This window comes from Pezoporus flaviventris, unplaced genomic scaffold, assembly GCF_033815535.1.
Source record: "Pezoporus flaviventris isolate CSIRO_AGI_PZ_B2104156 unplaced genomic scaffold, CSIRO_AGI_Pfla_v1 ptg000009l, whole genome shotgun sequence".
Classification (NCBI taxonomy): domain Eukaryota; kingdom Metazoa; phylum Chordata; class Aves; order Psittaciformes; family Psittacidae; genus Pezoporus; species Pezoporus flaviventris.
The window spans coordinates 5,428,643-5,456,525 of record NW_026892557.1 but is presented as its reverse complement, the minus strand read 5'-3'; the positions used below and the strand labels follow the sequence as shown (position 1 = coordinate 5,456,525).

General features: G+C 42.4%; 2 long non-coding RNA genes across 8 annotated transcripts in view; one reads left to right on the top strand and one right to left on the bottom strand.

Moving 5' to 3' along the window:
* LOC133267808 (uncharacterized) overlaps positions 1-27,883 on the bottom strand; it is a 120,342-nt gene that overhangs the window by 54,220 nt on the left and 38,239 nt on the right. For 4 of the 7 annotated variants that reach the window (XR_009742858.1, XR_009742859.1, XR_009742857.1 and 1 more), the window contains exon 8: positions 1,810-1,876. This is a non-coding gene — a long non-coding RNA (uncharacterized LOC133267808). Of the gene's footprint in view, positions 1-1,805; positions 1,877-27,883 lie in introns of all 7 variants that reach the window. The other 3 variants (XR_009742860.1, XR_009742861.1, XR_009742862.1) reach the window with 1 other exon arrangement.
* On the top strand, positions 9,733-18,216 carry LOC133267809 (uncharacterized). The gene is made up of 3 exons (XR_009742863.1): positions 9,733-10,327; positions 17,849-17,961; positions 18,121-18,216. It is a non-coding gene; the product is annotated as an uncharacterized LOC133267809 (long non-coding RNA).

Sequence of the window (27,883 nt, the reverse complement as noted above, 5' to 3'; positions counted from 1 at the left end):
GTGGCAGCAGAGGGTCCGAGCTCTGCTGGCACACCCCACAGCACACAGCACAGATACCACCCTCAGCTTTAATGCAGTTACCATCTATTTCCTGCAGCTTGGAAGGAATCCTCAGAGTCCTTCCCTGGTGGAGCTCACCTCTCCTGCTGCCTCGGAAGGGTTTTATCTTTAGTAGAACTGCCTGGGTTCCCTTTAATCAAATCTTCAAGAAAAATTCCTAGTGTGCCTCTTCACACTATGGAAGAGATTAATGCTGAGACTTCTTGGACTTTGCTGTACAGGAGGGAGGGTCAGGTTATTACCTGATTATAGTGCTGCAGCTATGTGCCTCTATCATGGTACTATTTGATATCTGCTGTCTCCCACTCTGGCTGTGGTACCGTGGCCTAAATTCTAAACATGTAGAACTTGGAACACAATTTTAAAAGTACCGCAGAAATGCTGCAGGAGAAATGCTGCAATTCTGCTTTGGGAGGTTTCCAGTTCTGCACACTGAAAGGGGTAAAATTCTTCACATCACAGTCCAAATGTACAGATGCTGTATCAAACTGAACAAGGGCCTCTTGGAACACTTGTCCTCTCCTGATGGAAAGCACCTCCAACTTACTGGAGATCTAGAAGTACATCTCCACTGATACTTGAAGTCCCCCAGTGACATAAGAAACAAAGCATCATTGCACAGCACAATGTAAACTCACTGAAACCTGTAGGATTGCGTACAGGGTACGGATGTTAACTTCGGTAAGAATCAGACCAGAATCGGTGGGCACATGAATACTTTCACCCACTCCTATTGCTCAGATACAAAGAGAAATCTTTCTGCGCAACGTACTATCCACAGATATTCCCCAAACTATCCCTTCTCTGTGCAAACACATATGTATTGGTCACCAGACACTCCTTTATTTCCTATACCAGTTACTTCCCACACGTATCCATAAGGAGGGAGCAGGCACATACATAAATTTAAGGGGGGGAAATGCATTGCAGATGGAAAAGAACACCCACCACCATCTCTCAGGTTCTCTACAGTTAATCCTGGGGGAGATATTTGTCTGTGGGAAAAGCTTTACAAACTAAGTTAACAGAAAAAGAAATGTATTTTCATAACATTTGGGAGAAAATACTTCTTAATGGAAAATAGGGGAAAATAATAGCGGCTAGTGAGCTGAAGGAACTATATTCTCACTGACATGCAACAACAATAGAAGCTAATGCGAGTCATTTGCAGAAGGAAAAGTGAATAGCTGTGGCATATTTGCAAAGAATATATGGCAGTTTACCAAAGGCAAAGCTCCAAGGAATACCAGCTGGGACATAAAAAGGGAGCTATCAAAAGAGGAGGGAGGTATAACAGCATCATGGAATGGTTGGCACCATTTCTTTAAAGCATTTCATGAAATGAGATGTAGCTGCTCAGAGATGGTAAACCAAGGTGCTGCTGTCACTGCTACAGCTCATGGAGGGGGACAGGGAGTATGCAAAGGCACATACACACGTGTGTGTGTTCCTAGCATGTCACAAGATGGTACCAGTTATTAAACCAAAGCAGAGAATTCATTTTTATTAATAACTACTCTCCTATTTGGATCAGAAAGCACTTACTTCAAATAGTACTTAAGTATCGAATCTTTCTAATTAGAACACATTCCATTTGTGGAAAATTACATCCTACTGACTTTGTACTTTGACCTTATTATCTGGAGACGAGGATGGCCTATTGTTTTGTGCATCAGCTTTGCATCTTAGCAACACAGGGCTAAAGAGCTTAGTAAATAAGGAGGCATCCAAAATGCCATAGTAACATACCACTTATCCTGATGCTTGCAAAAAGTTGATTTCCATGTTTGGATTTGTCTAACCAAGGAAGCTGTCTCTGCAATGAAAAAGAAGTACATCTTAGATTTGGAAAAGAGATTGATAAACTCATTTCTAGCTGAATGCAGATTTTAAGCAACACAGAACAAATTGTGCAATATTTCATTCCCCAAACAGCTTTTAATTTCAGTTCCTCAGGATTTTGTTTTCTTTGTGAGGTAAATACTGCAGTTATTAATAATTTAGAATATGAAAAAGGAGTTGCTTGGATTTGCAAGAGAATCATTTCATTCCTTTATGTGCAAAGTAAAATTGTGAGAAAATACTGAATAACAGCATCCTGGTGATTTCATCTTTGAAATAAACAGTGTGTCCTAATAAAGAGGAGTCTTGAACTCCTGCCTGTATCCTTGGAGTCCAATTTATCCAGATTTCATACACAACCTGTGAAGTGAGAGGGTTTTGTGAGGACAAAGCTGAAGGGCTTGTGCCACCAACTGTTGAAGAGCCCTGTATTACATTTACAGGCAAGACAAACCTTGTGCTGTCTTACCACTTTTGGTCACTTCTTAAAGAATGTTTGGCTACAGCTCCAGGGCTCTCTCTTGTAAAGTGACACTAAGGGGCTCAAAAATTGCAACAAATAGCTTAGAAAAGATAAAAAAGAATCCAGTCACTACTTATTGTAGTTATGGTGAAGTTCAGTGTCCGTGATAATCAGTCTCCTGCAAATCATTCCTCAAGTTCATACTGTGATATAGCATGAAATAAATCTGAGCCAACCACACAGTTCTAATTCCAGCGTGCTGCCATCAACTGGTATGTTAATTCCATTAAAATGAGCTTGATGGTAAGAACAGGATTGCCACTGGTGGGGGGAAAAGGCGGGTGTGCAGTTCCTAAATACAAGGAGAATCCACTTCACATTCACAGCTTCAGCTCTCTAAATTACAGATACAAGATCTTTGTTCAGATTACTGACAAGGTTACCAGCTGGAATTTTACGCTCAATTCAATTATTTTATATTGTACCTTCAGGCTCCATTGCAAGTGACTCTTAAAAGAATAATCAGACTTATTCAATAGGCAATCAAAACAAAATGACTTTTTGTAAGTACAACAAGGTTACAGACTTGGTGCAGTCTCTAAGTTATATGCTAGTAATTTTCAGTGCTTTAAAATTTTTCCTCTGATTATCTGTGATGTTCAGGCATCAGCTACCAGGACAGAATTCCCTCACAATTTCATCTTACCCTCTTCACTGTCTCCACTGTAGCTTGGATAAACAGGTGGAAGCTAACAAAGAAATTACAGAGCAATTGAAAGTGATGCCTTATGTTGTAGCTACCCACGTAAGCAGTCCTGGGTGGACTGCCCTCCTTGTAATAGGCATTATAAAAATCTAACCCATACTTGTAATTCATATAAAAATCCTCAGAGTAATTGTTCTTTGACTTAAACTAAACTTAACTTATCTTTGGTATACTGAATGGCAAGTAGAAATCCCACAATTCTCTCTGCTGTGTGCTCCTTCTCATTTAAAATAGCATCTTTGATATCAAGGAACAAACACAACAACCCACGCTCTTTTCTAAGCTACAGCCCCATCAGACTTTTGAAATGCATACAGCTGATGCCATATATCTTCTCCTATATATAAAAAGTACAGCGCGTAAAATCCCATGATGACAGTCAGACATCGCCTCCATTAGCTGCTGTCTCAGGAATTGTCTTCCTGGTTCCGATGGCTCCGCTTCCAGAAGACACCCAGCTAACCTCAAAAGTGAGCCCCATAATATTGAGAAGTCTGGCACGTACCCCAGTGTTAGTGAAAAGGCATCACCTGGGGTGCTTGAACTGCGGGTACAAGCACCACCCCAGCAGCACAGGATGGGCAAGAGTTCAAACGTGGGAGCTATGTAGAGACTTACTCAGTGGTCCTGAGAGCTCTTGCTCAGCTTTCTTTACAGGAATGTAAACAGTTCTCCTTGCAATGTCTATGTTATGTCTCGGCCTTGTTAGAATTTCCTGAGCAGTGCTGCTGCCAAGAACACAAGGAGTGAGGCCATCAGGAGGAGCCATTCTCTCCCCAGTTCCTCGGGGTGGGGGGAGCCGGGATCACAGATCTTGCAGGACTTGGTGCTGGAGATACAAGCTGGGGTTAGGCCCTTGTTATTTCCTCTGCAATTTCTGTGAAAACTATGTCCTGGGATTCTTAAACACATTCAGGAACAGCTTCAGATGAGACACAGCATCAGTGTGCCTGCACCACTCGCCTTGCATTCCCATCACAGGGCACTCCACACCGTACCGATCTCTCCACAGCATTCCGCTATAGGCTAAAGCTGTGTGGAATGAGAAGATCTGCTTTGTTGGGCTGGCACAACTATGTGGTTGCACAGTATTTTGCCATACACTTTATTTCACTGCTTTCAATTGCACAAAAGGGATAGAAAAAAATAATGACACAAATGTGAATTCATATTAGAAGTGGTATTTTGCATATGTTTGAGTGAAAAATTGAAATGCCATAAAATAAGTTTTCCTTTTTGTATTAGAGGTCTGAATTTTTGTGAAACTCATAAGTTTAAACACACTGTAAAATTATAACATTTGATTAAATCCATGAAGCCTTACTAAAGCTCTCATGGCACTGACACACAACTAATTCCCTTTGAAGACTCCAGGAAATGTGAACCGAGAGCTTGCTATGCTTGTTATTTCTAACCAAACTACAGTGATGATGAAAAATTATTAAGTGTGTATCATTTTGATATAAAATCATTAATCTGACTTTGACAGGGGCCATAAATAGGCTGAACAGTTTTCAAAGCCATTGCCTGTCCTCCTACACAGTGCTTTCCTTCATGACAGCAGCTGAACAAAACAAACTCATTTTCCTAATACACTTAGTCTTTGGAAATGCATTTTCAATTAAGTAACTCATTCCTCCTGTTGGTCCACTGGTAACTGAGTTTACTGACAGTGAAAGGTCCACCTTTTCATCCAGCTGGGTGCCTGCAAACAGATGGATGACACTGTGTCAGTAAATCTGATTCTTTGCTGTAGGAAAAAAGGAGGATTTTCATGAGGGCTGGTGGGTGCTGATGCTGCCAACAACGTTTTGTTGAGAGAAGACTGTCACAGAGTCTTGCTGGTGAAAGGAAAAAGGCATGATGCAATGGGCAGGTCTCTCTGCCATGGTTCCAGAGGGCAGTTCACAATGCAACTGAGAATGAAAAGGGGAAAAACCACCTTCAACCACTCCAACAGCAACAACCCAGTGCTGTGCAGATTACAGAGCAGAAGAGTGATGGAGGGGAGGCAAAAAAAGGGTTTGAGAAAGCAATGTGTCCTCTGTAATCATGGAAGACAAAGAAAAGAGTTTGTTTTAATGGAAAGAAGAGATGAAAGTACGTCATAATGAATGGAACTGATTGGCTGAAATAAAGCATCCTAAGGTCTTCCTTCTCATCTCCATTTTGCTGTGTCTTCCTTGGCCTCAAAAGGTTTATTCCAGCTTTACATCATTGTTGCTCTGGATCTCCTTTATTCCATTTCATATAAATACCAAATCAGTTCTCTGTCCTCTTGTACCAACTCATTTGGCTGCTGCTTCTGACTGTAATACTTGGATCTATAAAAGAGTTCTCAAAGACCTTGCTTCCCTCTTCTATCAGCATCTCAGAATTCTATCTTTTGCCATTTAGCTACCTCTACAAAACAAGATGTTAATGGCAACAACTTTTAAAATTGTGGATTTTATGATTTTATGTATGCAAGCTGATTTAGCAGGAGAATAGCAACAAATGAGAAATGGCAATTAACACTCCCGGAGTAAAGCCTGTTATTTCTCATGTTCTTCAACCCTTCTCTCACAAAACGCTTTCAGAAAGAAGGCAGCTGATTCTAGCAAACAAGACTACACATTTCATAATTCCACTCCACTGCTTTTCCAAAAACAAAAATATGTAGGAAGAACATTTCAGTATAACTAATTAGCAGGCTCCATGTCCTCATCCTTGGTATTCAAGGGACATCTCTAAAAGATTCCTCTGGGACAGCTTCTGCTGTTAGAATTTTATGCCCCTGCTGGAGTCCATTCAGCCTCCTGGTATCCAAAGGGGGCCTACAAAGATGTGGAGAGGGACTTTTCATCAGGGACTGTGGCGAAAGGACAAGGGGTAATGGGTTTAAAATGAAACAGGGGAGATTCATCTTAGATGTAAGGAAGGAATTCTTCCCTGTGAGGGTGCTGAGGCGCTGGCACAGGGTGCCCAGAGAAGCTGTGGCTGCCCCATCCCTGGCAGTGTTCAAGGCCAGGTTGGACACAGGGGCTTGGAGCAAGCTGCTCTAGTGGAAGGTGTCCCTGCCCATGGCAGGGGGCTGGAACTGGATGAGCTTTAAGGTTCCTTCCAACCCAAACAACTCTGCGATTCTATGATCTACATTGATGTTCTGCAAGGAATAACACCCCTGAGCACAAAGAGTGAATACCCAGGTGTTATCTGAGAAATTGCCCTTGTCTTCATCATGGAATTTAGCATGTACTCTAAATCACAGGCCAAGGTATGGAGAGCTGCAAAGAATTGGAAAGAAATATTCCCATCAGTCCGTTTCCAGCCAACAGTGTCAGTGATGTGGCTTTGTTCTTATAAACCTCAGCTCTTGTGGAATGGCCACAGAGAGGAGCCACTCAGCACCATTATCCCTAATTCTCTCTGCACTTATCCTTGAGTCATCACAAACCAACTCATTGTGCTGAGTGTCATCAACTCAGCTGTGGTTCGTGGAACCCGAGGTATGTGCTCCCCAACCTGGCACAGAGCAGCGGAAGGAAGCACCCCCTCCTTCAGCTGGGATGAGTACCAGCACTGCCAAGGGCCTTCCGATGCTTTCGCAGAAAAGAGGGAAGTAATTTCCCACTTTTGGAGAGAAGGTCCCTTCTGGAAGGCTCCAAGAGCAGGTCTGTCAACGTGCTAGAAGAGAGGGAGGGCTGCCCAGATGCTGACACAGAAACAAACTGCAAAAGCATCTTCACTTTTGATGATGCAGAGCAGTTCCTGACTGAAAAATAAGTAAGAATCATGCACAGTTCACTTTACATACTCCTCACTGTATAAACTTCCCTTGCCATATGGTTTTATTACTTTCAAATGTGGTTTATTCCCTTATGGTAGGAAAGGCTCTTTGGCAGGTGTATTCTACACACTGACTTCAAAATGACTGGTTAAAAACCAACATTAGTTTCCCAAAGAAGGATTTTAAATTAAAAAGTATCAATATTTGCACTCAGTTTCCTTGTATCTTCTTGATAGAAAAGAAAGGTTTTCCCTGACTTCTTGGTAAGGTCACCCTCTGAAAAATCCAGGAGTCACCCAAGTCAACTTCAGGTAATAAAATGACAATGTTTAGAAGTTTGAGTTACAAGTTTTCAGTCACTAAACCAGAACCAACTTAACTCTGGAAAATGAGCACATGCTCCTGGGGAACAGAACTCATAGAAGTGATTTCCTTCTCTTTCCGTGCTTAACTAACCTGGATCCCTTCTGCTCTGACAGCGGGCAAGGGCTCCCTTTGCTGTTTCAGTCATCTTTGGCTGTTCATACAGATCCACACGTACAGAGTTTCAATAAGCTCCAACAAAGCTGCGCTGTTGTGGGATGCCTCCAAAACAATTATTTGCCTATTTCAAACCTTTGGAAACGTGTCCATCGTTAATCTCCACGATAACATGGCACAGGGCAACACCTGCTTCCCACGGCGCACACAAACAGGGGACACAGCTGTGACCGTGTGCCCAAGTAACGTGGTCAGTGCTGCTTTGAGCAGAGCGAGGAACATGTTTGGGGACGGAAAAAGAGCGTAGTTTAAAAACCCCAAGTCTTTGGTAATGCAGAGAAGTTCTGTAAGCTCCAAGTCACCAGAGAGCTCAGGGGCCATCACTGTCTGCTCTCAAGCAAGCCAAATCCTGATGTTTGCATGCAGTACTCCGTGCTATCGTAGGCAGGCCAGCCACCAGATGCTCAGAAATCCTCATTCCTCTGCAAATTAGTTCACCTCATTTCATAGCCAAATCACTCACTTGTCAATTCCCCCTTTGGCCTTTGCAGTTAATGGGATCTGCTCTCAGTCAGTCTGGGGGGATTCCTTACTCCCATTATGAAAACAAAACATTACTCAGAATTCAAACGGAATTCATTTTCCTAAATACAGGAGCACAAGTTGCCACTCTTTTGTCTTAGACTAGTAGATTTGGGAGTGTTTTGAGTTGATTACAAATTACTTCAAAACTCCAGATGAAAACTGCTGGTTTCATTCAAGTACATCTTGAAAAGAAGTTCTTTTTTTCCCCCTCAGTTTCTTTGCTTTTACCTTCCCTTTTTACATCCAGGGTAAAAAAGGGTATTGTGTAGTGTGACAGACAGCTAGCAAGTGAAGATGCAGTCCTACAGCCATTTGTAATAGTAGGCAAAGATCACACCTTGGCAGTGGTGCTGTACATCACACTCCAATTGCTATAGCTGGGTGCTGCAAGCCAAGAGATCTGATCCTAACTCTGGCCCTGGTCAAAAGAGCTTGAGGGAGTTACATCAAAGTACTGAAAGAAGCGCCAATACAGGTTCCTTCTGTTTTCTGTTGCTCAATATAGTGCACTGTCACTGCAGCCTGGCTTTCCAGCTGTGCAAGATGTGACATTTGCCTTGTAAATAGAAGCCTGAAGGGCTTCTCTTGGTCCCACAGCATCTCCTCTGAGAATCTGCTACAACTGATGGCCAAGAGACCCCCCATTTTACACTTTATAGATATGCTTTTGAACTGGTTTATGAATCAGGCCCCATGTTTCATGCCAGGCATCCTGCCATGTGCCTCATGTAGTTTGTATAAACCTCTAGGGCTGCCTTTAATCTGCTTTCCCAGAGTCCCTAGGTTTGAAAACGTGGATACCAGGAAGAAAGAGAGGAGCTGGAAAAAGAGAAAAGAAATCAAAGCACAAAGCGAGCTCACTTGTGTAAATCTTGGTCACCACTGTGAGGAAGGCCTATTCGGTTCTGCAGCCCTCACCCTTTCACCTCAGGTAACGGGATTAATGGGGGACCATTTTCCCCCTTCTGATTGTGTAAATGAGGAAGCTGTTGACTCGCCTGGTACTGGGAAGACATATGTGCTTCATTATCTGGATTCTTTGTATTGTTTCAGCTTGTTGCTGGCTGGGAACGTGCAGCCTTGAGCTGTTCCCATTTTTAAAACGCACTTTTTTCTGCCCCGGATTATTGCCAAGTGGAGATTTAAGTACACTATTACTTTTATGGAGAACTATTAAGAGTTATTAGATCCCATTAGAGCAAACTATGCTCTTTTAAAAAAGAATCCTTTCCTTTATTTTTGAACAATCATTTATATTCATTTAAACCTGACAGAATGTTTGTATCAAGGCAAACACAGTTAATTATATCCTAGATCAGTGAGAACATTTCTTGTTTAGTTTTAAAAAATGGTTTACTAGTCTCCCCTAGAGATGGTGGTTTAGGAATGTGGATTTAAAGCAAGTCTGAGCCATCATGGGTGCACTGGGCGTGCTGGCATGGATGGCATGAGAAGAGTTGAGTAAAGTGATAGGAAAGTGAATCCCAGCACAATGTGGACCTGTTTTGTTACTAGGTTTGGACAAAGTCCTCAACTCATGGGGATTAAAATATCAAGGGGGGCCTTTGTATCAGTAGAAGCAGGATCAGACCCCCCAGTGCAATAGGAATATGACCTAATACTACTGGCAGAAGTCACGACTAGTAAGAGCTGCACACAGCACCCGTGCCTGGGTGGTTGTGATTTTCGTAGAGAGGATGAATGCTTGGAGCTGCTCTGCTCCAAGTTTACTTCATGCCTACTCCTTTCTTTGCAGTTTACACCCAGTTCTCCAAATCTCTGTGCATTACTGCTTTGTCTCCAGTCGATTCCAGATAAAATGAAGGAAATGTGTCTCAGAGGAGTGAAGAGGTGTGTGCTGACACCATCTTTTCTGAGCAATGCCTCAGAGATTAGCTCAGACTTTATCCCTTCCCTAACAGCAGCACTGGTTGTAGGCAACATTCACAGTAGCCCAGACCTATGGGTTTGATCTGCTTAAACTGTAATTTGTACAACCCACTTTGGGAAGAACGGTATGTCTTCCTGGAAAACACTCCATTTCCCTTCCCTTCTCAAAGGCACACTGGTGAGGAGGTGACTAAATGCTGCCACAGGAGGGAGAAAAACAAACAGGAAAGAATTAAAAGGCCTTCGGATAGGGCTGGAAAGCAAAAGGCATAAATTATTCAGCTCTTCCCCTCCCTGAACCCTCTCGCAGCCAGCACATGCACACCACCTCCCTTCTGGACGAGCCTTTGGCATGAGCAGCGGATCGCACTAATGCTCCATCCCATTCCGCAGCGGAGCAGCGCTTGGCAGGAGGAGGCAGGAGACTCCCTCAGGAGAACTTTGTGAGAACATAGCTGCACAGCTGAACTAGGTAGTGGAGAGGAGGGAGGGAGTGGGAGGGGGGAGAAGCATCCTGATTATGTGGGGAACAGTGTTTGAAATGGCTTCTCAGAGCAGAAAGCACGTCTAGGAGTAGAAGTAATTGTTTAAAAATGTATATGCTCCTGGAAAGCTACCTGTGGCGATTTTGTGCAGGAAAGAATGCTGTTCCTATTTGTCCTTTCAAAGAGCAGCTTAACGAAACAGCCAGCCACATGAAAAGGCAAAGAGCAGAATTCTCACATATGTTGCTTGACTCTTTTTTCATTATTATTCTTCAGGCAGGCTCTAATGCAGGCACTTGGAAGCACAGTGGTTAGGTCTGACTCACAGCTGTCCTGCTTAACTTGGTCCTGTCCTAACGTGGTCCCTTTGTGCTTGGTGTTCAAAGCCCTTTGGTTTAGTCTAGACTTGGAAAAGGGTGTTTTTCATCAAGAGTTATAGCTCAGTTGAACTTGTTTAGCTAAACAAATGCCAACACCTGAACAACATCAGGACCACGGTTTAGCAGCTCGGTCTCAGTTCAAGCAGCGGAGCAGAGCTACATTAGGTAACCTGAACTACCTTCAACATTTTCTTAATAGGCTTTAAAAGTTTGATGCAAGTGACAGACTGAAAACCTTAGGGAGTTTCTGAACATAGAGCAGGCTGAGCACTGGCAGGTTCCTTCTGGAAGAACAGGAGAAATGAAGCTTGACCTTAGCAGACCGTTCAACCTCAATCTACCCAGCCTCCCATCTAGATATTTAGCTTTTAGTGTGCAGCATTTGGACATTGCCCTAATGAAAATCCATAGAGGAAGTGACAGTATTTTTCCAGGTGATTATAAAATATACTGGTAACAGGGCTGAGACCCACCTGACTTCTGGAGTACTGGCTTAGTGGAATTCTGGACTCCTGGGGTCCTGTTCTTCCCATGGGAGGGACAATGCAGTAGGAATAGCCTTTCCTCACTGCTCATTTTCATTTTGAAATCTCCTCTTGGAAATGTACAAAGGAGATAATAAATTCTTCTTATGCCAGGAACTCTCCATTTTGAGCTTTATCTGTTGCTGGCTTTTGGCACCATTAAACTGTTAAGGGTAAATTTAAAAACAATTGAGAAACTGGCTCCCTGGATTGTGGTTTGGGGCTTCCCTGCAGAACAGGAAAGCTTTTGACTCAGAACAGCTCTTTGATTTTTTATGAAGCTCACAAGCATCTGTTCTTGCACACAGATAGCTAACTCTACCTGGTTATGGGTTATTTTTCCTCTGAAGTGCCATCTCTGCATTGCTCAAGTTTTCCAGTAAGACTTGATGCAAGATGACCTGACTGCTTTAATGTGTTTGGTTTTACCCTTTTGCTACTTTAGATCTCTCTTTGGCAGTCACATCTACCTACACAGATAAACGCTCTTATTAAAGAGCTTAGTCATGGTCTGAAGTAAGTGCAACCCACTGTTATCAGTACTTACATGTGTGCTTTGAATTCCATCACAGAAAACTGGGGTGTCTGAGAGTTTTTTGCTGAGTGCCTTTTCATTTAGTACAGACCAGAAGACTTGTTTTCAGACTGGGGCAATCTCCAGTGTTGATAAAGTTCACAGTATCTGCATAACAGGAGTAGGGATGGAATCCCATCCAACACTCCCTGAATCAGAGCTTCTTTTTTGTTCAGTTTAATACTGTGTTAGGGGTTCTGTTCAACACAGTGCAGTGAAGAACATGTAGTCTCAGCTCCAGGCAGCCTGTTGTCTAAACTGGAGTGATTCCAGGGTAGCTCATCATGCACAAATGGAATCAGTGAAATATTTTCTATGGATTAATATGGTTCATTTTGTAAACCCAGATGATTTACATTGATTGTGACTGTTAGAGGAGTAAGGTTTAGGAGACTGTTTTAAGTAGTACGGTAGAGTACTTCCAGAAGGGTTTCTGAAAGGCAGAGAAGAATTAACGCAACATGGAAAACAGCCTGAGGAGAAAGGAATGAGCAAGGAGCCTTTAGCATCCTGCTGAAAATCTTCAAACTGGTGTTAGGTAGCAAATGGGCTCTCAAAAGGAGACACTTTCAACCTAGTTGAAAAGCTGTAGGAAAAGAGAGGGAGCAAGGATTTAACACAGAGGTCAAGAATAAGATATGGGAGAGTCACAAGGTCTGGAAAGAATGTTGGGTGAAGTGGAAAGAGATTTAAAAAGTATTTATTTTGTATTCTACTGGATTCTGGGAGTGAACATATCACTGTGTGTGACGGTGTGCATGCATGTGACAAGGAATTTGGGTTTGCCTCAGGAAAGATTAAAAAGCTATCATCTAGGGTCAGACTACAGGAAGACAAAACAAGCTACAGCAGAAATCCAGCAGGAAAATAACATGGCTCTGAGACAGGGCCACCACTGCTTTCATCTGTCCCCAAATTGTACTATATGGATTTGTAAAGGGTTTAAGCTTCAGATTCTCTACCTTCCTCACTGGGATGTGTGAGCTAAAGGAACATCATCTGGACAGGTCAGTTCAGCAGGAGTGCTGGTTTAGAGAGACTGGAACAAATGTTGGAATTGCAGTCCTGCTTTTTTTCCAAGGGAAGCAAGGGAATGGAAAAATGTGAGTGAAAAAAACCCATACAAGGCACAAACTTCAGAGCCGAGGAAGTCTGCAATGGAGAGTGTAGTTGAGACAGCTGTGCTGAGGCTTACCTAACCTAGGGCTGGCCATGCAGCTTCCATGAGGTCATTACATTAGTTTGTTGCTCCAGTCCTTGCTCCTGACACCTATTAAATCTACAGCGTTTGAGTTTGGAGTTGTCAAGGTAGCACTGCATTGGACACTAAGAGAATCCATGCGGAATTCTGGGAATGAGACAGACCCTGCACAGAAGCTCTTTGCTCTCTTCTTGGTTGTCTTTTCAGGATATTTTCTTCTGGGCATATTCTAGGATTGGTTTACAGAACCAATTTACTATCCGCCCTCTGTCTGAAACTAGGAAAGCTCCTTTCTGGGCTTGGGCCCATCATTTTCCTCTGCAGTCTTGCAAGAAATATCCCTATTAATTTCAAAATAGTAGAGAAAAAATATTTATTTCTGTAACAATTATATTATTAAAAGGCCACCCAGAGGATTCATTCATATTCACAACAATCACAAGAACTTGCAAGTATTTAGTGCTTCTCATCCCAAAGGAAACCACAGTTACATGCTCTACATTTGCACTGTAGATAACAGATCTTACACAACATTCCGAATCCCAAGCTACTTGCAAGACATAGCACTTACTGGACACAGATCCCATCTGCTTTTCTTGCAGCGGACGATTGGAAGGTCTCCTTAAGGATCCCAGAATCTTTACAATGACAGATCCAACACTGTCCTGTCTACTTCCAAGACAATGTTCCCAAACAATACAATGATTCAAGAGTCAGTGATGCAACCACCCTTCCAAGTGAATCCAAAATGGCTGTTAAATGCACATTTGGGATTTTTATTTTGATTGTCCTCAGTAAAGTTTTCCCCAGGGGATTCTCTGAATACCTCCCTACCCATCACTCAGTTTCTCCATGTCTCTCATATCTAGTGCTCAGGAGAACAGCTACATGTTCCCTTCTGTTCCTTCCCACAAACCTAAACTAAATGTAGAGCACATATCCCATACAGCCCTTCATCTACCACCAAGCTTAAAGTCCTGGCATCTGCTTCCAGTGGCACATCTGGATAATGCAACCTGGTACTTCAGGTGGCTGGAGAAGTAGAGATGCAGTCTTGCACTATGCATTCTTCTCGACAAAGGTCAATTGCAACGAGTGAGTCTTTTAGTGTAATAAAAACTGACTGGCAACTAAGACTAAGACTGACTAACAAGTTGCTTCTCACTTCCACCAGGAACCTTGAAGTGCAGGACAGAATCCAGGGAAGATTTTCTGGAAAACGAAGAGAGAACCAGTAAGGACTCTAAGCCTGGGCAAGTCAATAAACTGTCGCAGTTGCCCAGAAGGACTTGGCTTGGCTTAGATAAACTTACAAAAGCCCTGAAAAAACAGAACTTTTTTAAATGGCAGAGATTAATTTTCTGACTTCAAAGCAGTATTAATGCAGAGCTTGGCTAAGGTTTCCTGTGCAAGCAGTTTCCCCCTGAGCAATGATTTCAGAATCTGCCTTGTTTCAAGGCTGGCATTTGCTGCAGCTGCAGACCTGGAGTATTTTCGATCCCCTCTGAGTGCTGGAACACTATCCAACAATTAAACCGCAACCCAAAAACAATCAAACATCTGTTTGGAGGCAGGCTGCTCAGTGACTGACATCCTCCTGCCAGCATAAACACTGGAGCTGCTGAGTGATTCCTGTCTTTTGTGTGTGTGTGTGTGTGTGTGCTGCTTGTGGGGGTTTTGTTCCATATTTTTTGCATATGCAAATATGCTGAAGAGCATTTTTATTGCAATGTATGAATGTGCCCATACAGTTTATTTGTGGAAGTCTTTTTGTTGACATGAACACACATGTTTGAGTGTCTGAGCTTGGTTATTTGTGTGCTGGAGGTCGCTCTGCAGAAAGAAGGTGAGAATGTGGAGTGTGCACCTGGATTCAGGTACGTGCTCATGCAGCGTGGTGTGTGTTGGTGTATGTTCATTTGCAGATATGGACTTGGCTTTATTTGGGCAAAATTAGCATTACTAGTTTTATGTAGAGACAAGTATTTTGAAGTGTGTGCATGTGTGTATAGATGCAGAACTGTTTCTGTTAAAGGGCTTGTGCTTTTTGATGGACACCTATTCAGGTTGGACAGGCTTTGAGCAACCTTGCCTAGAGAAAGGTGTCCTGCCCATGGCAGGGGAGTGGAACTAGATGATCTCTAAGGTCCCTTCCAACCCAAACCATTCCATGATTGTATGATACATCTGATCTTCAAGTTCTGCCATTGAACTAAGCAGCTACATAGGCCACAGGAGTTGACGTCCTTTGTTGCTGGCCCAGGTAGAGAGATAACAGACTTCTAGAAGCAGTTCAGAATTGGGTTCAAAAGAAGAGCCAGGTCTGACCTTGATGTGATCTCAGTCTTTCTAAATCTAAACCCGCTGATGTCAAGACCTCTCTTGGGATGACAGTAGGGAATCTGAGGATGATTTGACTCAAGGGCTTTGGGAACATGGATGGGCCAAAGAATACTGGTTAGGTCTGCCTTCCTAGAGGTTCAATTACCCTCCTTCCTAAAAGCACTTACAGACTCCATGCAGGTATCTGCTTTTGTCCTGGTTTATTTATAGACTTCCAATAACCAGGGGCTGTTGATGGCCAGGGTAAAGTAGCATGAGAAAGGCACTCATTCCCAACAGGAATTCCCTCCCTGCAAGACTAAGACCAGCCTTCAGAAAATGCCATTGTTCCCACTCCCAGCCAAATGACAGCTTGTGCTGCTCCTGCCAGTTCCGCTGAACCCCCACTGTCTGTCTAGAGACGGCTGCTTGCTGTCTGCAGTGTCTTTATGTACCTGGCCATACATGAGTCAGTGAAGCCTCTTGCTTGAACACATCAGTATCACAAGTGACAGAACCTGGGCCACCCACTGGATGCATTTCTGGAACATTCCTGTCTAGGAGAGAGCAGCTGGAGCCTTTTGCTTTAGCCCAATTCTTAAATATCTCATTGCTGAAGTGAACATGCCATTACAGGAAAGAAAGATCTGGTGATCTTCCCAGCGTGAGCCCACTGCTCTGGAATGGGCAGTGCAATCTTCACCTGTATTTTCCACCACAAGATGCCTCAGTAGGGTATAACACAATGATCATGACAAAAGGCCCTTCGTCAACATTAGCAGCTGCTCAACTTCTAACTCTTGGTTTCCCACAAACTCCAACTCCAGACAAATGAGAAGTGCAACTTAAGGAAGCCCTCAGCTCTCTCCTACTTTGGTCACTTCTAAAACAGATGTGAAACAAATTCTGGTCTCTTTTCTGTCCCTGTGTCTGGATTTTGATTGTGAGACCTTTCAACTTTGAAGTGTTCCCTTACAATTTATTCCCTATTTGCTGCAGGAGTTTTGAGTGACATTTGAAGCTCTTTTACTTTGTGAATTAACATATTTAGCCTTCTACTAATTAGTCCAAACTTCAGAAAGCCCCAAACTTTAACTGCAGGCTCACTATTCAACCAACCAATAAATAATATGAGAGGCGTGAAAACAAACTATAAGATTCAAACTTACTAAGTGTGTAACACCTTAAAAAGAAAGGAGTGGTATTGCTCATTGAATAAAGAGAAAAATTCAGGAGCAAGGGAATGAAACAAAGGAATATAAAATCTCAGTATGACTACCGGGAATAATGCATTTGAGATTAGTAGAATAGTTTCCCATTGGAAAGGACAAAGAAGCAGGCACTTGAACAACTATGGACAAAATAATAAACACTAGAAACTGTATAGCTGTGTGCAGAAGTTACTTCCATAAAACCAGGCTGAAGATGCCAAGTGTGGCTCCTGGAGTCAAGAAAAACAAGCAGAAGTTACATGTGCCCTTTGCCTATCAAAGCTGATGCGTGCATTCATTCTAACACACTGTTTGCATTAGCAGGTCCATGTTATATAAAATTTCTGGTTTTAGTCAATAACCGGAATCAAAAATCTGACATATTCCTTCTGGGAATAACTTGCATAAAATTGGACTATCTCTTTGGGAAAATGGGGGTTATTCAGATCTGGAAAGGTATTTGCCATGCAAAGTCTCATCTAGGCTGACAACAGCAGCTTTCCATCCTCTGTCCTGGGGGGAAAGGGGGTGTCAAATCCTCACATCTGCCATCCTAGTGCACAGCTGTGAGTTGCTGGGGAGAACCTCCCCTGCTTGCCCAGCTGCCCCTCCATTCACTGTCACTCAGCAAGTAACTATTTCACAGTCCTTACTGGAAACAATAGGACCTTTCAGAATGAAATCAGATCTTGACTGGGATAGGAAGGCAGCTGTGAGACACATGAAAGCTTCTGCTTGCTGTCTCTTCCTTGTCTCACAAGGTTCAGATTCAAAGACTCCCAGTGAAAAACCCACTGCCAGTCCCTTCAGAAAGGTCAGTGTTGCAAAGGAGATTCTGCACATTGGGTACCCAACGTACAGACTCTGTACAGCTGCAGAAAGCTGTACAGACACAGACAAACAGCTCACTGCAATTTAGATGGATGCAGCAGGGGATGAGTATACGTGGAAATAAAATATAAAAGGAAAAAACAGACCAAGAAAGAGCACTGAATTTCATGTGGGTTTTTTGATTCCGAAAGAGGACCCCATGATTTATTAACTTGACATTTCTCCCATTACTGATATCTAGATCCTCTGGGGCAGAAGGCAGAAACTTTTAACAGCACTCAGCTATACTATATGCTAGTATGCCCCAAACTCCCCAAGACTTTTTGGGGCACTGACTACTTGATAACTTTGGAGAGAAGAGTTTCATCGTTATCAATATCTGCAGTTTCCCTTGAAGGTTCTTTTTCTCATCAACGAACTGATGAGGTCCAACACGATTTAGCCTTCTAATTATTCTAATTTCAGGACATCAGTGCTGCTGATTAGGAAATACACTGCTCCCAAAACAGCCCCCTGGAGCTGGGTGTACAAGCACAGCATGGAGAAGGCAGGAAAATGAACCCACATGGAATGCTCTGGTAGCGTGGTTCCATGTATTCCAGTACCCAAACTCACTTATTTACAAGCACAGGGTGTTTACACTCCACTGCAGGCTCTAGCCTAAATTATTCTGAGAAAACCAAGCGCAGGGGAAGAGCTGCTGGTCAATAAAAAGGCCACTTCTTTTTTATTTCAAGAGAATTTACAGACTGCTCCTCAGAATGGCACAAAAACAACACATACACTGTTTTCTCTGGGACTGGACAGCCTAGGATCTCTTTTTCTCTTTCAAATACACGGAGTCGTTTCCAAGCACAGGGACAGCTCAGTGCTCATAAAGCAGCACATAACACGTGCTCCACTAGCCTATAGATCAGCCATGTGTCACCCTCCCCTGCTGCTAGTCCTTCGCCTCATCCTTACCCTTGCAGTCCCCCTCACTATTGTCTTTCTCTCCCCTTACATGCTGTCTGCAGTGTGCTGCTCCTCCCTTTACTCACTCCATTCACCTGCTCCACCAGGTAAGCCCCATACCCTTTCTCCGTTCGGAGTATTATCCATTGCTACCAAAGCTTATCCACTGTGATACCAATTCTGAACTCACATTTTCATGTTATCTTCCTGTCTTACACCACAGCAATTCCCAGCACCACCACTCACTCTGAAGTGTTTCTGTTTCCCCCCAGCTTCCTCTGTTGCCCAGTTTGGACTTAAGTAAGAGTTAAGTGCCCGCTCTGAATAGTTAGCTATATGGAAAATAATGCATATTGCATGTTCCTTTGTCTTCTCTCTCTTTCCTTTCTCAACGTCGTATTTCAGTTTTGAACTACTGTTTTGAATAGATTCCTATTTTCTACTCATGAATAAAAAATAAAGCATCTTGTTTGTGTAAATACTCCCTGCTCCAGTTCTGCATGCATCTGTAGCCACCTTACTGTTGCTTTGCTGAGGGGGTAAGATTTTGCTGCTGCTGCGGAAGGTAGGAGTTCTTTAATTCCCGGGTAAGGATTTAGTTTTCAGCTCTGAAGCTCAAGAGCTCAATCCCATTTCTGACCTAAGGGAGGAGCTGTTACACAGGCTCCCATCACTTGAGTTGTAGCATCACTTTTCCATCATGTACTTGAATTGCTACCCATACATCGTAATTCCCCGTAGCAGAGAACTCAGAGTTCCTCACGCCACAGAAATAAATGTCCACTTCTTAAACATTTGTTTGAATTGGGTAAGAAAAATGTACTAGAGTGAAAAATCCGTGTGCTCACTGCTGGGGGTTTCAGACTGCCAAAAACACATCATCAAAAAGGATTCCTGTTTCCAAATGACACCAATCATTTTTCCCTCAAAAGCTATTGTATGTGGCACTGTGGGAGTTCTGAGAACTGAAAATATATTTATTTAATAAGAAAAAAATAGTGGTGTCAGAATATTATTTGATTGTATCTATTTCAAGAAAAAAAGGCTGAATCAATACCACACATACCTGCTGCTTTAAAGTGGAGAATTTCACTGTGGCAAAACCAATGGTAAGACTCATTTATTCACCTCCTGAAATCATCCAGGCTGTTGTCACTAAATGCAGATTAGCCTTCATGACTGGCAAGGTGAGTGTTGAGGTGGGATTTGGGCAGAGGGGTATTACCAAGAGGTGAAACCAGAAAGACCTAAACATTTATGTAGGAATTGCAATGAAGGGGCAGAAGGCAGACGTGAAATTCTTTCAGTCCTGTATAACAGAAACACAACTCTTCTGAGAACATAGTTTTAGACCATTTTCTTACAGCAAAACTTGGTTTAGAAGCCTTAAGAAAACAAAACCAGCCTCAGAATAACTTTGCAATTCTTTTTAGCCTAATTATCAGAGAGCAGTTGGCCTTCCCAAGACCCCAGCACCCTTTGGGCTGGATCACTGTGCTCAACAAGACACTGCTCAGGTTTAACACACCAGCTTATGAGTGTTTTATTTTGCTTTCAGCTTTCTGAAAGGTTTCCAAAAGTACCAGGCAAGGAAATGAAATCTTCATCTCAAGGAAAAGATCCCTTTCCAAAACTGTTAATCTTTCCTTATGACATGCTTTGGAATACAGACGTATCCAGAGGGGGGTTATTCAGCAATATGCTGCTCTTGTAAGTGATCAAACTGGGGTTTATTACAGTGGTACATATGTTAACAATAATTCAAGCTTTTATTGACCCTGTTTCACCACCACAGCTGCTCTTGGTTTTCCTCATGGCCCCACCCAGTGCCACTTGGAACACCAGCAGACACATGTACATATTGCAGAGAGTGATGCTTTGTGCTGTTATTGAAGAACCAGGCTTCCTCTAGCATGCAACAATCATAAACTCATGACTACACATTTCCTAGCTGTCACTGCATTACGTCCATATATGCTGGAATCAGCAGAACTGGGTTTCTGTGTATCACTTCTGATTAATTTTTGCATTACAGAGCCTCTGGATCCAGCCACATGTAGGTCAGTCTGTCTTAACTTGAACTGAAATATCTACAAATTAGATCTCTGAATTATTATAACAATATGGGCCTTCGCAGCATGAACAAAGTACTCTACTCACTATTAGGCCAACATTGGTACTGACTGAGAATACAGAACATGTTACAAGTCCAGAGGAGGAGAAGCTCCCACAGCTTTCACAGCTCTCTTGCTGGATGAAGCAGACCCGAAGAGGGAGTCACTATGAGCTATAAAATCTGTGACTCTGCATCAGCAACTGGATGGACATGGTGCTGGCAAGCCAGCCCGTGTGCTGTGTGCAGCTGGGTCTGTTGAACATGAATCTGGCAATGGGCATCAATGTGTCAAGCCCCTCTGGGTCTTCTCATCTTTGACACATATATGATATTTTATATATATATACATATATATATATATAAAAATAACAGAATAAGATGATGCCACCCCATGAAGAAAGGGGAGTGTCCATTGGTTTGCATCCCAGCTTGTGGTTCCAAAACCATGTTTCTGTCACAGAGATCCCAAATGACTTTGTGGAAGGTGCTCAGTGAGTTCTGACAGGTACATGACAAAGAAAAAGCCATCTCAGACCTAACTGTGTTCTGATGCAATGGCAGTTAGACTGTACATACAGAGACCCGTGGCATGGAGCAGTAAGTTAGAGAAACAGCCAAACAAGCTTGGAAGTTCTTCCACGAATATTAGGTATTAACAGTAAAGGAAAACGGAAAGGTTTTCAGGGGAAGAAAGCAATTTTTTTGCTTAAGCACTCTCGTTTTGTCATCCCATCAGAGCTCCCCACCAAAATCCATTTAAATAGCTCAGGCTTGCTGGTTTATGGCAAGATGAATTAAAAGCAAAAACGTTAATTCAGATCAACATCTCCTGTTGTAGTCCAGTTAGCCAGACTTTAATCTTGAGTTCACTTGTGGTGAAACCTCCTCTGGTCTGAGATTGAAATTAAAGAAAAAACCCACCCCAAAACAGGGGCTGTGTGCATTAAATATAAAGATTAATCTAGCCTGAGGTCTGTTCAACTCTGAGCAGCTTCACTCTCTGTCATTTGGCCTGCCTTGTAACTGAGATGCTGTTTGACCTTGGTGTAATTGCTGCTGTCTGCTGACAGGGCACTTCTGCCAACCAGATGTTCTGTATTGTGAGGCATGGCTATTTGATAAAGCTGTTCTTAAGTCATAAATAAAGGAGGAAACTGTTGCATGGGCTCTATTTTTCTCATTAGCAGTTTAGCTTACTGGTGATAAAAAAGGGCATGGATTGAATTTGACATTTACATAAAAGAATCAACACAACACCCTATACATCAGTTCAAACTTTTCTGTACCCTGGGGGGTCCTGCAGGTTCCTTAATAAGCACTTACTCCTTGTTAGATGGTGCAATGGACACGTCTCATTGATCAGGCACTTGGTGAAAAAAATACTGGTTAGTGTTTGTAAGTACCCAGACTAATGACACCCATATGAACTTCAAAGGCCTTACAGGTTTAAACAGCAAGGAAAATCCTGAGCAATTTTTCTTCTGCCTACACACAACTTTCTTTTTGCTCTGAACCTCTTCAAAATGCTCCTTGACAAACTAATGGGTAAAAAGAATCTTAGACACTGGATGACAACATTTGAGAACCAAATTGCTGATGATCGGGTCTCAGACAAAAAGGCACTTTAAAAGCTTCAACTTTCCAATAGAGCTATGTTCTAGAGAGGAAAGGAAAGGTGCCAGGAAAGACAAAAAACCTTCTTCAAACGCAAACGTGAAAACCCAGACTTCTGAATGTGCATGAAATCTGAACTCCCAAATGAAACTGCTTGCTTCTCTTAAGCGATAAAGAATAGCACTGAGCAGAAAAATATTTGCAGGCCTCAATAACAAACATCAATCTAGCCCTTTTTAAACCATTAGAAACAATAGTTAAGTGAGTATGTTGCTAATGAAAACCAGAGGATGCATCATCACAGGTATGTACAAGGATAACGTGGGGGTATTTTAAACATGATAAAGAGTGGGGGTCTTCCTGAGAAAGAAAGGTTACAGGTATCAGAGAGGTATTGAGCAAGAAAACTCCCCCCTTTCTCCATATCTGAACCCTGACAGCACAAGGACAACGCCGAGGTCAGAGCACATACTTCTTCAGTTTTTCTAAGTGCTTACAAAATACTTAGCAAAGTTGGGATTGTGTTGTGTGTAAAAAACGATGCCAGGAATCAGACATGCTGAGCATGGTTTATACATCCACAGCCATGACAGTCTGAGGAGGGTAATGGCCTTCATTTTAAAGGAGCAAGAAAAAGTCTTCCCATTCATCCTGAAGAAGTCAGGATACTTAGAAAGATATATTACTCCTATATTTCCTGCAAATATTTACTCATTAGTCCAAGAGAATACTACTTCACTGACACCTTGGTTCATGGTGCTCAGTATCTCGTTTGTTCTTTGTATTACACTCATGAAGAAACACAAGAAAACTGTTTCTTATAATGCAATTTTCTAGTGCTCAAAAGAACGGGTCTGGACCTCACTCTGGGTCCAAGGCTGAAATAAAACCAGTTAGACCATAGCGAAAAAGGTGTTTTGCAAGTATGACTGTAACTTCATGATGTCCGTAACTTCATGATGCCAGCAATAGAAGACCTTGTAGGTACACAGAAGGACTCTAGTGTTGCATTGCCAAGTTGCTGCCCAGGCAAATTACACACTCTTGTGTGATGCTGGTGCTAGTGATGGCCAGCACCACAGGAGGTGGGATACACTGGCAGACTTGAAGGCTGAGCAAAATCCCATGTGCAGAAACTCATATATGATGGAAGGAAAATTAACCACCACCACCAACAGTATCATTTCCCATGCATCTGACCAGAGTAAGAACTGTGCAATGAAATGAGATGATCATGGGAAATATTCAGGTATAGTATGAGAATGACCAGCTCCTGATGTGGAAGTCAAATCTTTTAGCCTATGTAAGAAACATGCAGGAAGTATCATGGGCATCAATACACTCACAATACTCTGTCTATGCTGGACAGTCTCACTCAAAAGAGTTGTGGTCAATGGCTCAATGTCCAAGCGGAGAAAATCCCCATCCCTGGCAGTGTTCAAGGGCAGGTTGGACACAGGGGCTTGGAGCAACCTGCTCTAGTGGAAGGTGTCCCTGCCCATGTCAGGGGGTTGGAACTGGGTGAGCTTTAAGGTCCCTTCAACCCAAACCAGTCTGTGACTCTATGAGTCTATATTCACCTACCATACTGATGAATGTGCTTCAGGAAAGTCTTTCAATTCAGATAGAACACCCAAAAATCTATCACCCCACCACGAGTTTTTTCCTTATAAATCAGTCCTATTGCAAAATGCCAAGTGACAAATGACCAGATTTTTAATGAAATCTGATGAAAGGATCTACTCCTCTTGCCCAAATTCCTATTCCTCAAATATCATCCTAATTGATTCTGTACCTAGGCATAAATCTCCAGCCTGTACTTTGCACAAACTCAGACCAGATGATGATAAATATGTCCTGTAGGTACAGATCTATAAATCTGAGTTTCAGAGCCACATTTACTACAGCAAAAGGCAAGGCACTTATTAATGTACAGTGGGTAAACTGTGTCTGCTTGTGATGGACGAGCACTGTGACAGTACAGTAAAAGGAGTACAAACCACCCCTTTCAGGGAGGAAACTGAGTATTGACTGAGGCATGAAGCAAGCTCACTTGAAGTACTTCCAGAATGATCTACATACAGCATGCAGCCTAACAACTTCTGAAGAGCTCCAAAACCAGCCACTATCTGCAACAGCACAGAGACCAGAGTCCCAGTGAGTCTGGACAAAATCATTACAGGGAGAAGAGCAATGTTTGTGCTAGAGGAAACAATGGGATTCATTAGAAGTGCAATGACAGTTCATATTCCTGGCAATGAGTAACCAGTAAAACGGGGGTTTTGTTTGTGCGTTAGTTCACTATAAAGATCTTACAGCAAAATAAACACTGAACATTGAGAAATAGCTTACAGTGATGAACTCTGGTAAATCCAACCTCTTTTACAAGGGAATACCAAAGCAGATTTTAAACATTTGGCAGCTTATCAGAAGCTAGAAGAAGATTAACTATGTGAGTGAAAAATCAGTCCAAGAAACCAGAAACAGCTTTTCACAATGAAGGGAAGCCAAAGAGGAACAGTCTAAAAAGCATTTGGAAAGAAATGTTAAGATCATTTCACTATTAGGAAAAGGATCACTGAAGCAAGAGGAACTTGAATTCCTTTTGGAAGTGTGCAGGTTATTTACTAAGTTATTTGTAAGAGCTAGAGAGAGCCTCAAAGTACCACCAGTGTCAAGACTCTGACAGAGTAGAGTTCCTCAGAATCAGGAACAAGTGTACCAGTACTCCACTGGTACTGTGGGTAGTAAGTAGCATTCATAACCCCTTGTAGGTGAAGGAAAAATGATAGCAATAGATTTTTTCAAGGTACTAGCAATAGGATTTGTTAAATCAAATAAATCTTGATTGTTATCAAGAATCAGTACAGTATGTGGCACTCTGAGAACAACGGAGTAACCACACCTAAGGGAACACCAGCTTCTACTTCACAGAGAAGGCACCAAAAGTGTGTTTAGACTGAACAAGACCCAGTATTATTAAATAGAGGCTGCTCTTCCTCACTGTGGTATGTCATACCCACAGCAACCGAGGTGAGGAAAGGCTTCCTTCTGGGTGCAGCACAGAATAAAATATTCACTGCCACTAATGTTATTAAAGAAGTGACAGCATGAACAGTCTGGGTTTCCAGCTCAGTATTCAACTCCAAATGTGATCAACATCTTCCATTTCCTACATTCCCATGGAAATTCCAAAGTCTATGGACTCTGTTTCAAGCATCTGTATTTGAAGTGAAGTGTTTCCTTTCCCCTTCAGTGCTGGATGATCCCTGCACACCTCTGTGCACTTTCCTGGGGGAGTTGTGAAGCCCAAGTGGAGCTCACAACACACTTCATGTTTTCAGATCTGAACTACTATGTGCACTAACTGTATTACTGTGACTGCATGGTGCAATAGCTTTTAGAGCCCCAAAGATAACCAAAGGTTCCTGCTAAAACCTTGAACTTGCTGTATTCCTTTCAAGGAATTTTAATTTTTTCACTGGAGTAAGCTGAGGCATTACACAGATTTCAGACACACTTCTTCACATGCTAGGGGAAAAAAAGAGAAGGGAAGTGAAGCCAAAACCTCACCGAGTTGTTTCTGGCTGCTCTCAACCATAGGAATTCCCCAATCACGAAAACACTCTGCTCTAGCTGAGGAAGTGATGTTGATTAGGAAAAAAAAGTTCCAGATGTTAACTGACAGCAATATCAAGAGAAAGGGAAAGTGGAAGAGAGAGAAGGCATGTGAGGTGACCCTGCCCTGGGCAGTACCACAGCCAGAGCCTTGTACCCTCTCTTGCTGGGATGCAGCCAAACCCTGGATAGCACTCACACCATTCTGTTCTCCTTCCCCCTCCAGGCAGTAACTAGAGTCTTTCCAGTTTAACCCCATCAATTCTTTATATCCTTTCTGATTTCATTATTAGGTAAACATAGAAATAAATCAGAATTAAAGTTATAGTAGGAAAAAGCAGAACCACCTATTTTTCTTCACAATTCCCATACAATTTCTTCTTTACATCCTTATTGGGACAGTGTCTCTGAGATCCAGAGGTACCTCAGAAGGCATAGATGGGGTTAAAATACAAGTTCTTCAAGAGAAGACACTGCAGTCATAGTGAAGACAGATGTCTTGGTTCTTTGTATAGTTAGGTAATGTGATTTAACTCTTTGCGGGCTCTGGAAAATGGCCAAAGTAAACCAGCTGCTCAGCTCTCTGGGGTGAACTAACAGTGCTCATTTGGAGTTCTTCCATTCATCACATTTGTACTTCACTACTTCTCAGAACAATGCTATTTAAATTAGATATTTAGGGAAAACAAAGGAAAGGCCATAAAAGTCTGCATGTGTTCCTAAGATTAGGACTTGTCTTACTTTCTTCCTACTGGAAAAATATCCATTATGGGAAAAACCTGCTTCCTGCTGCAGACTATTGCACTGATATTAAGCCCAACCAGAAACTAAGTAAGCTCCTGGGGCAAGATCTCGCCTACTTATTTATCAGTTCACAATCTAGATAATTCTGTCCTTTCCCAAGAGGAAAATCTGGGTTTTTCAAAGTTTGTCAAAATTTGGGGCCTTTCTGTTAACGACAAAGTCATAGGAACACTACAGTTGGAAAGAGCCCTTGGAGTTCCAGTCCAGCCTCCCCACTCAGAGCAGGATCAAACTGGGGAGGTTGCTCAGAGCCTTGCCCAGTCATATTGGCAGTATCTCCAAGGGCTGAAACTTCATAAGGAAGCTCTCTGGGCAAACTGTTCCACTGTTCAGTGACATGGTAAAAATACAGGGAATTCTACTCAAACGTAAGAAAAAAGTATGTCAGTTTGTGTCCACTGCCTCCCAAAGCATAAGCTATACTTTTTTCCTTTCTGAAATATTCTGACAGATGAGCCCTACATTCACAGAAGATCCTTAGGAAGGAAATTAGCATACCCTATGGAGGAGGCATTTCTGCCCTACTCCCAGCATATGTGAAAATTAACATATGGCTACAGATTGGAACAAGGGAACTCATGGGGCTGTTTCCTCCAAGTCACAAAACCCAACTCCTCCATGTCTTGCAGAAATCTGCTCCAGTTGAGTCTTCTCACACCGTCTGCTTGTTACTAATACGCAATTGATACACTGGAACCAAGCTCTACAAAATGTTATCAGTTCCTGCTTGAGCACAGTGCCATATATATGTGTAGGGAGACCTGTCAAGTATTGTAAAACCTGCTTTAACAATGCCAAGCTGTTTGAAGCAGAGTCCTTTGCTGGCCTCTTGCTTTCCCTTCGAGTGCATGGGAGGGACTGTGCAATTCTATACTCTACTCTCTGACCAATGCATGGTCAACACAATAAAAAAACACAAATGAGTTGCTTAATGCAAAGAGATACTGGGGAGCATGTGCATAACAGGCACTTATCACTTGGCAGTCTCGGGAACAGCAAAACTCACACAACTCATTAGGAGAGATTACAAAATCTTCCTTTGGCACTTTAGCAGCAGAGTGGAATGAGGAGATGAAATTTTCAACTCCAGTTCAGCTAAGTTATTAAATAATCCTTACAAAGGTTCTCACTGCTGTTCCTTAGCACCATCTGTCCAGGAATGTCAATGTCTCCCATACCTTCACAGAGTCTGACTGAGAAAGGTAACCTGCCTCTCATTTCATCCTGATAGCGTCCGCATATTGCAAGCTGAGGCACAAAGAGATGAAATTACGATCCAATAGTTAGTGTGGCCAGGGTTAACAATAACACAATGGTGCTGAAACCAAATAATTTATCCAACAATGCCAATTGCATTTATTGTTAATAATTTTTGCATCACAGGAGTGATGCAG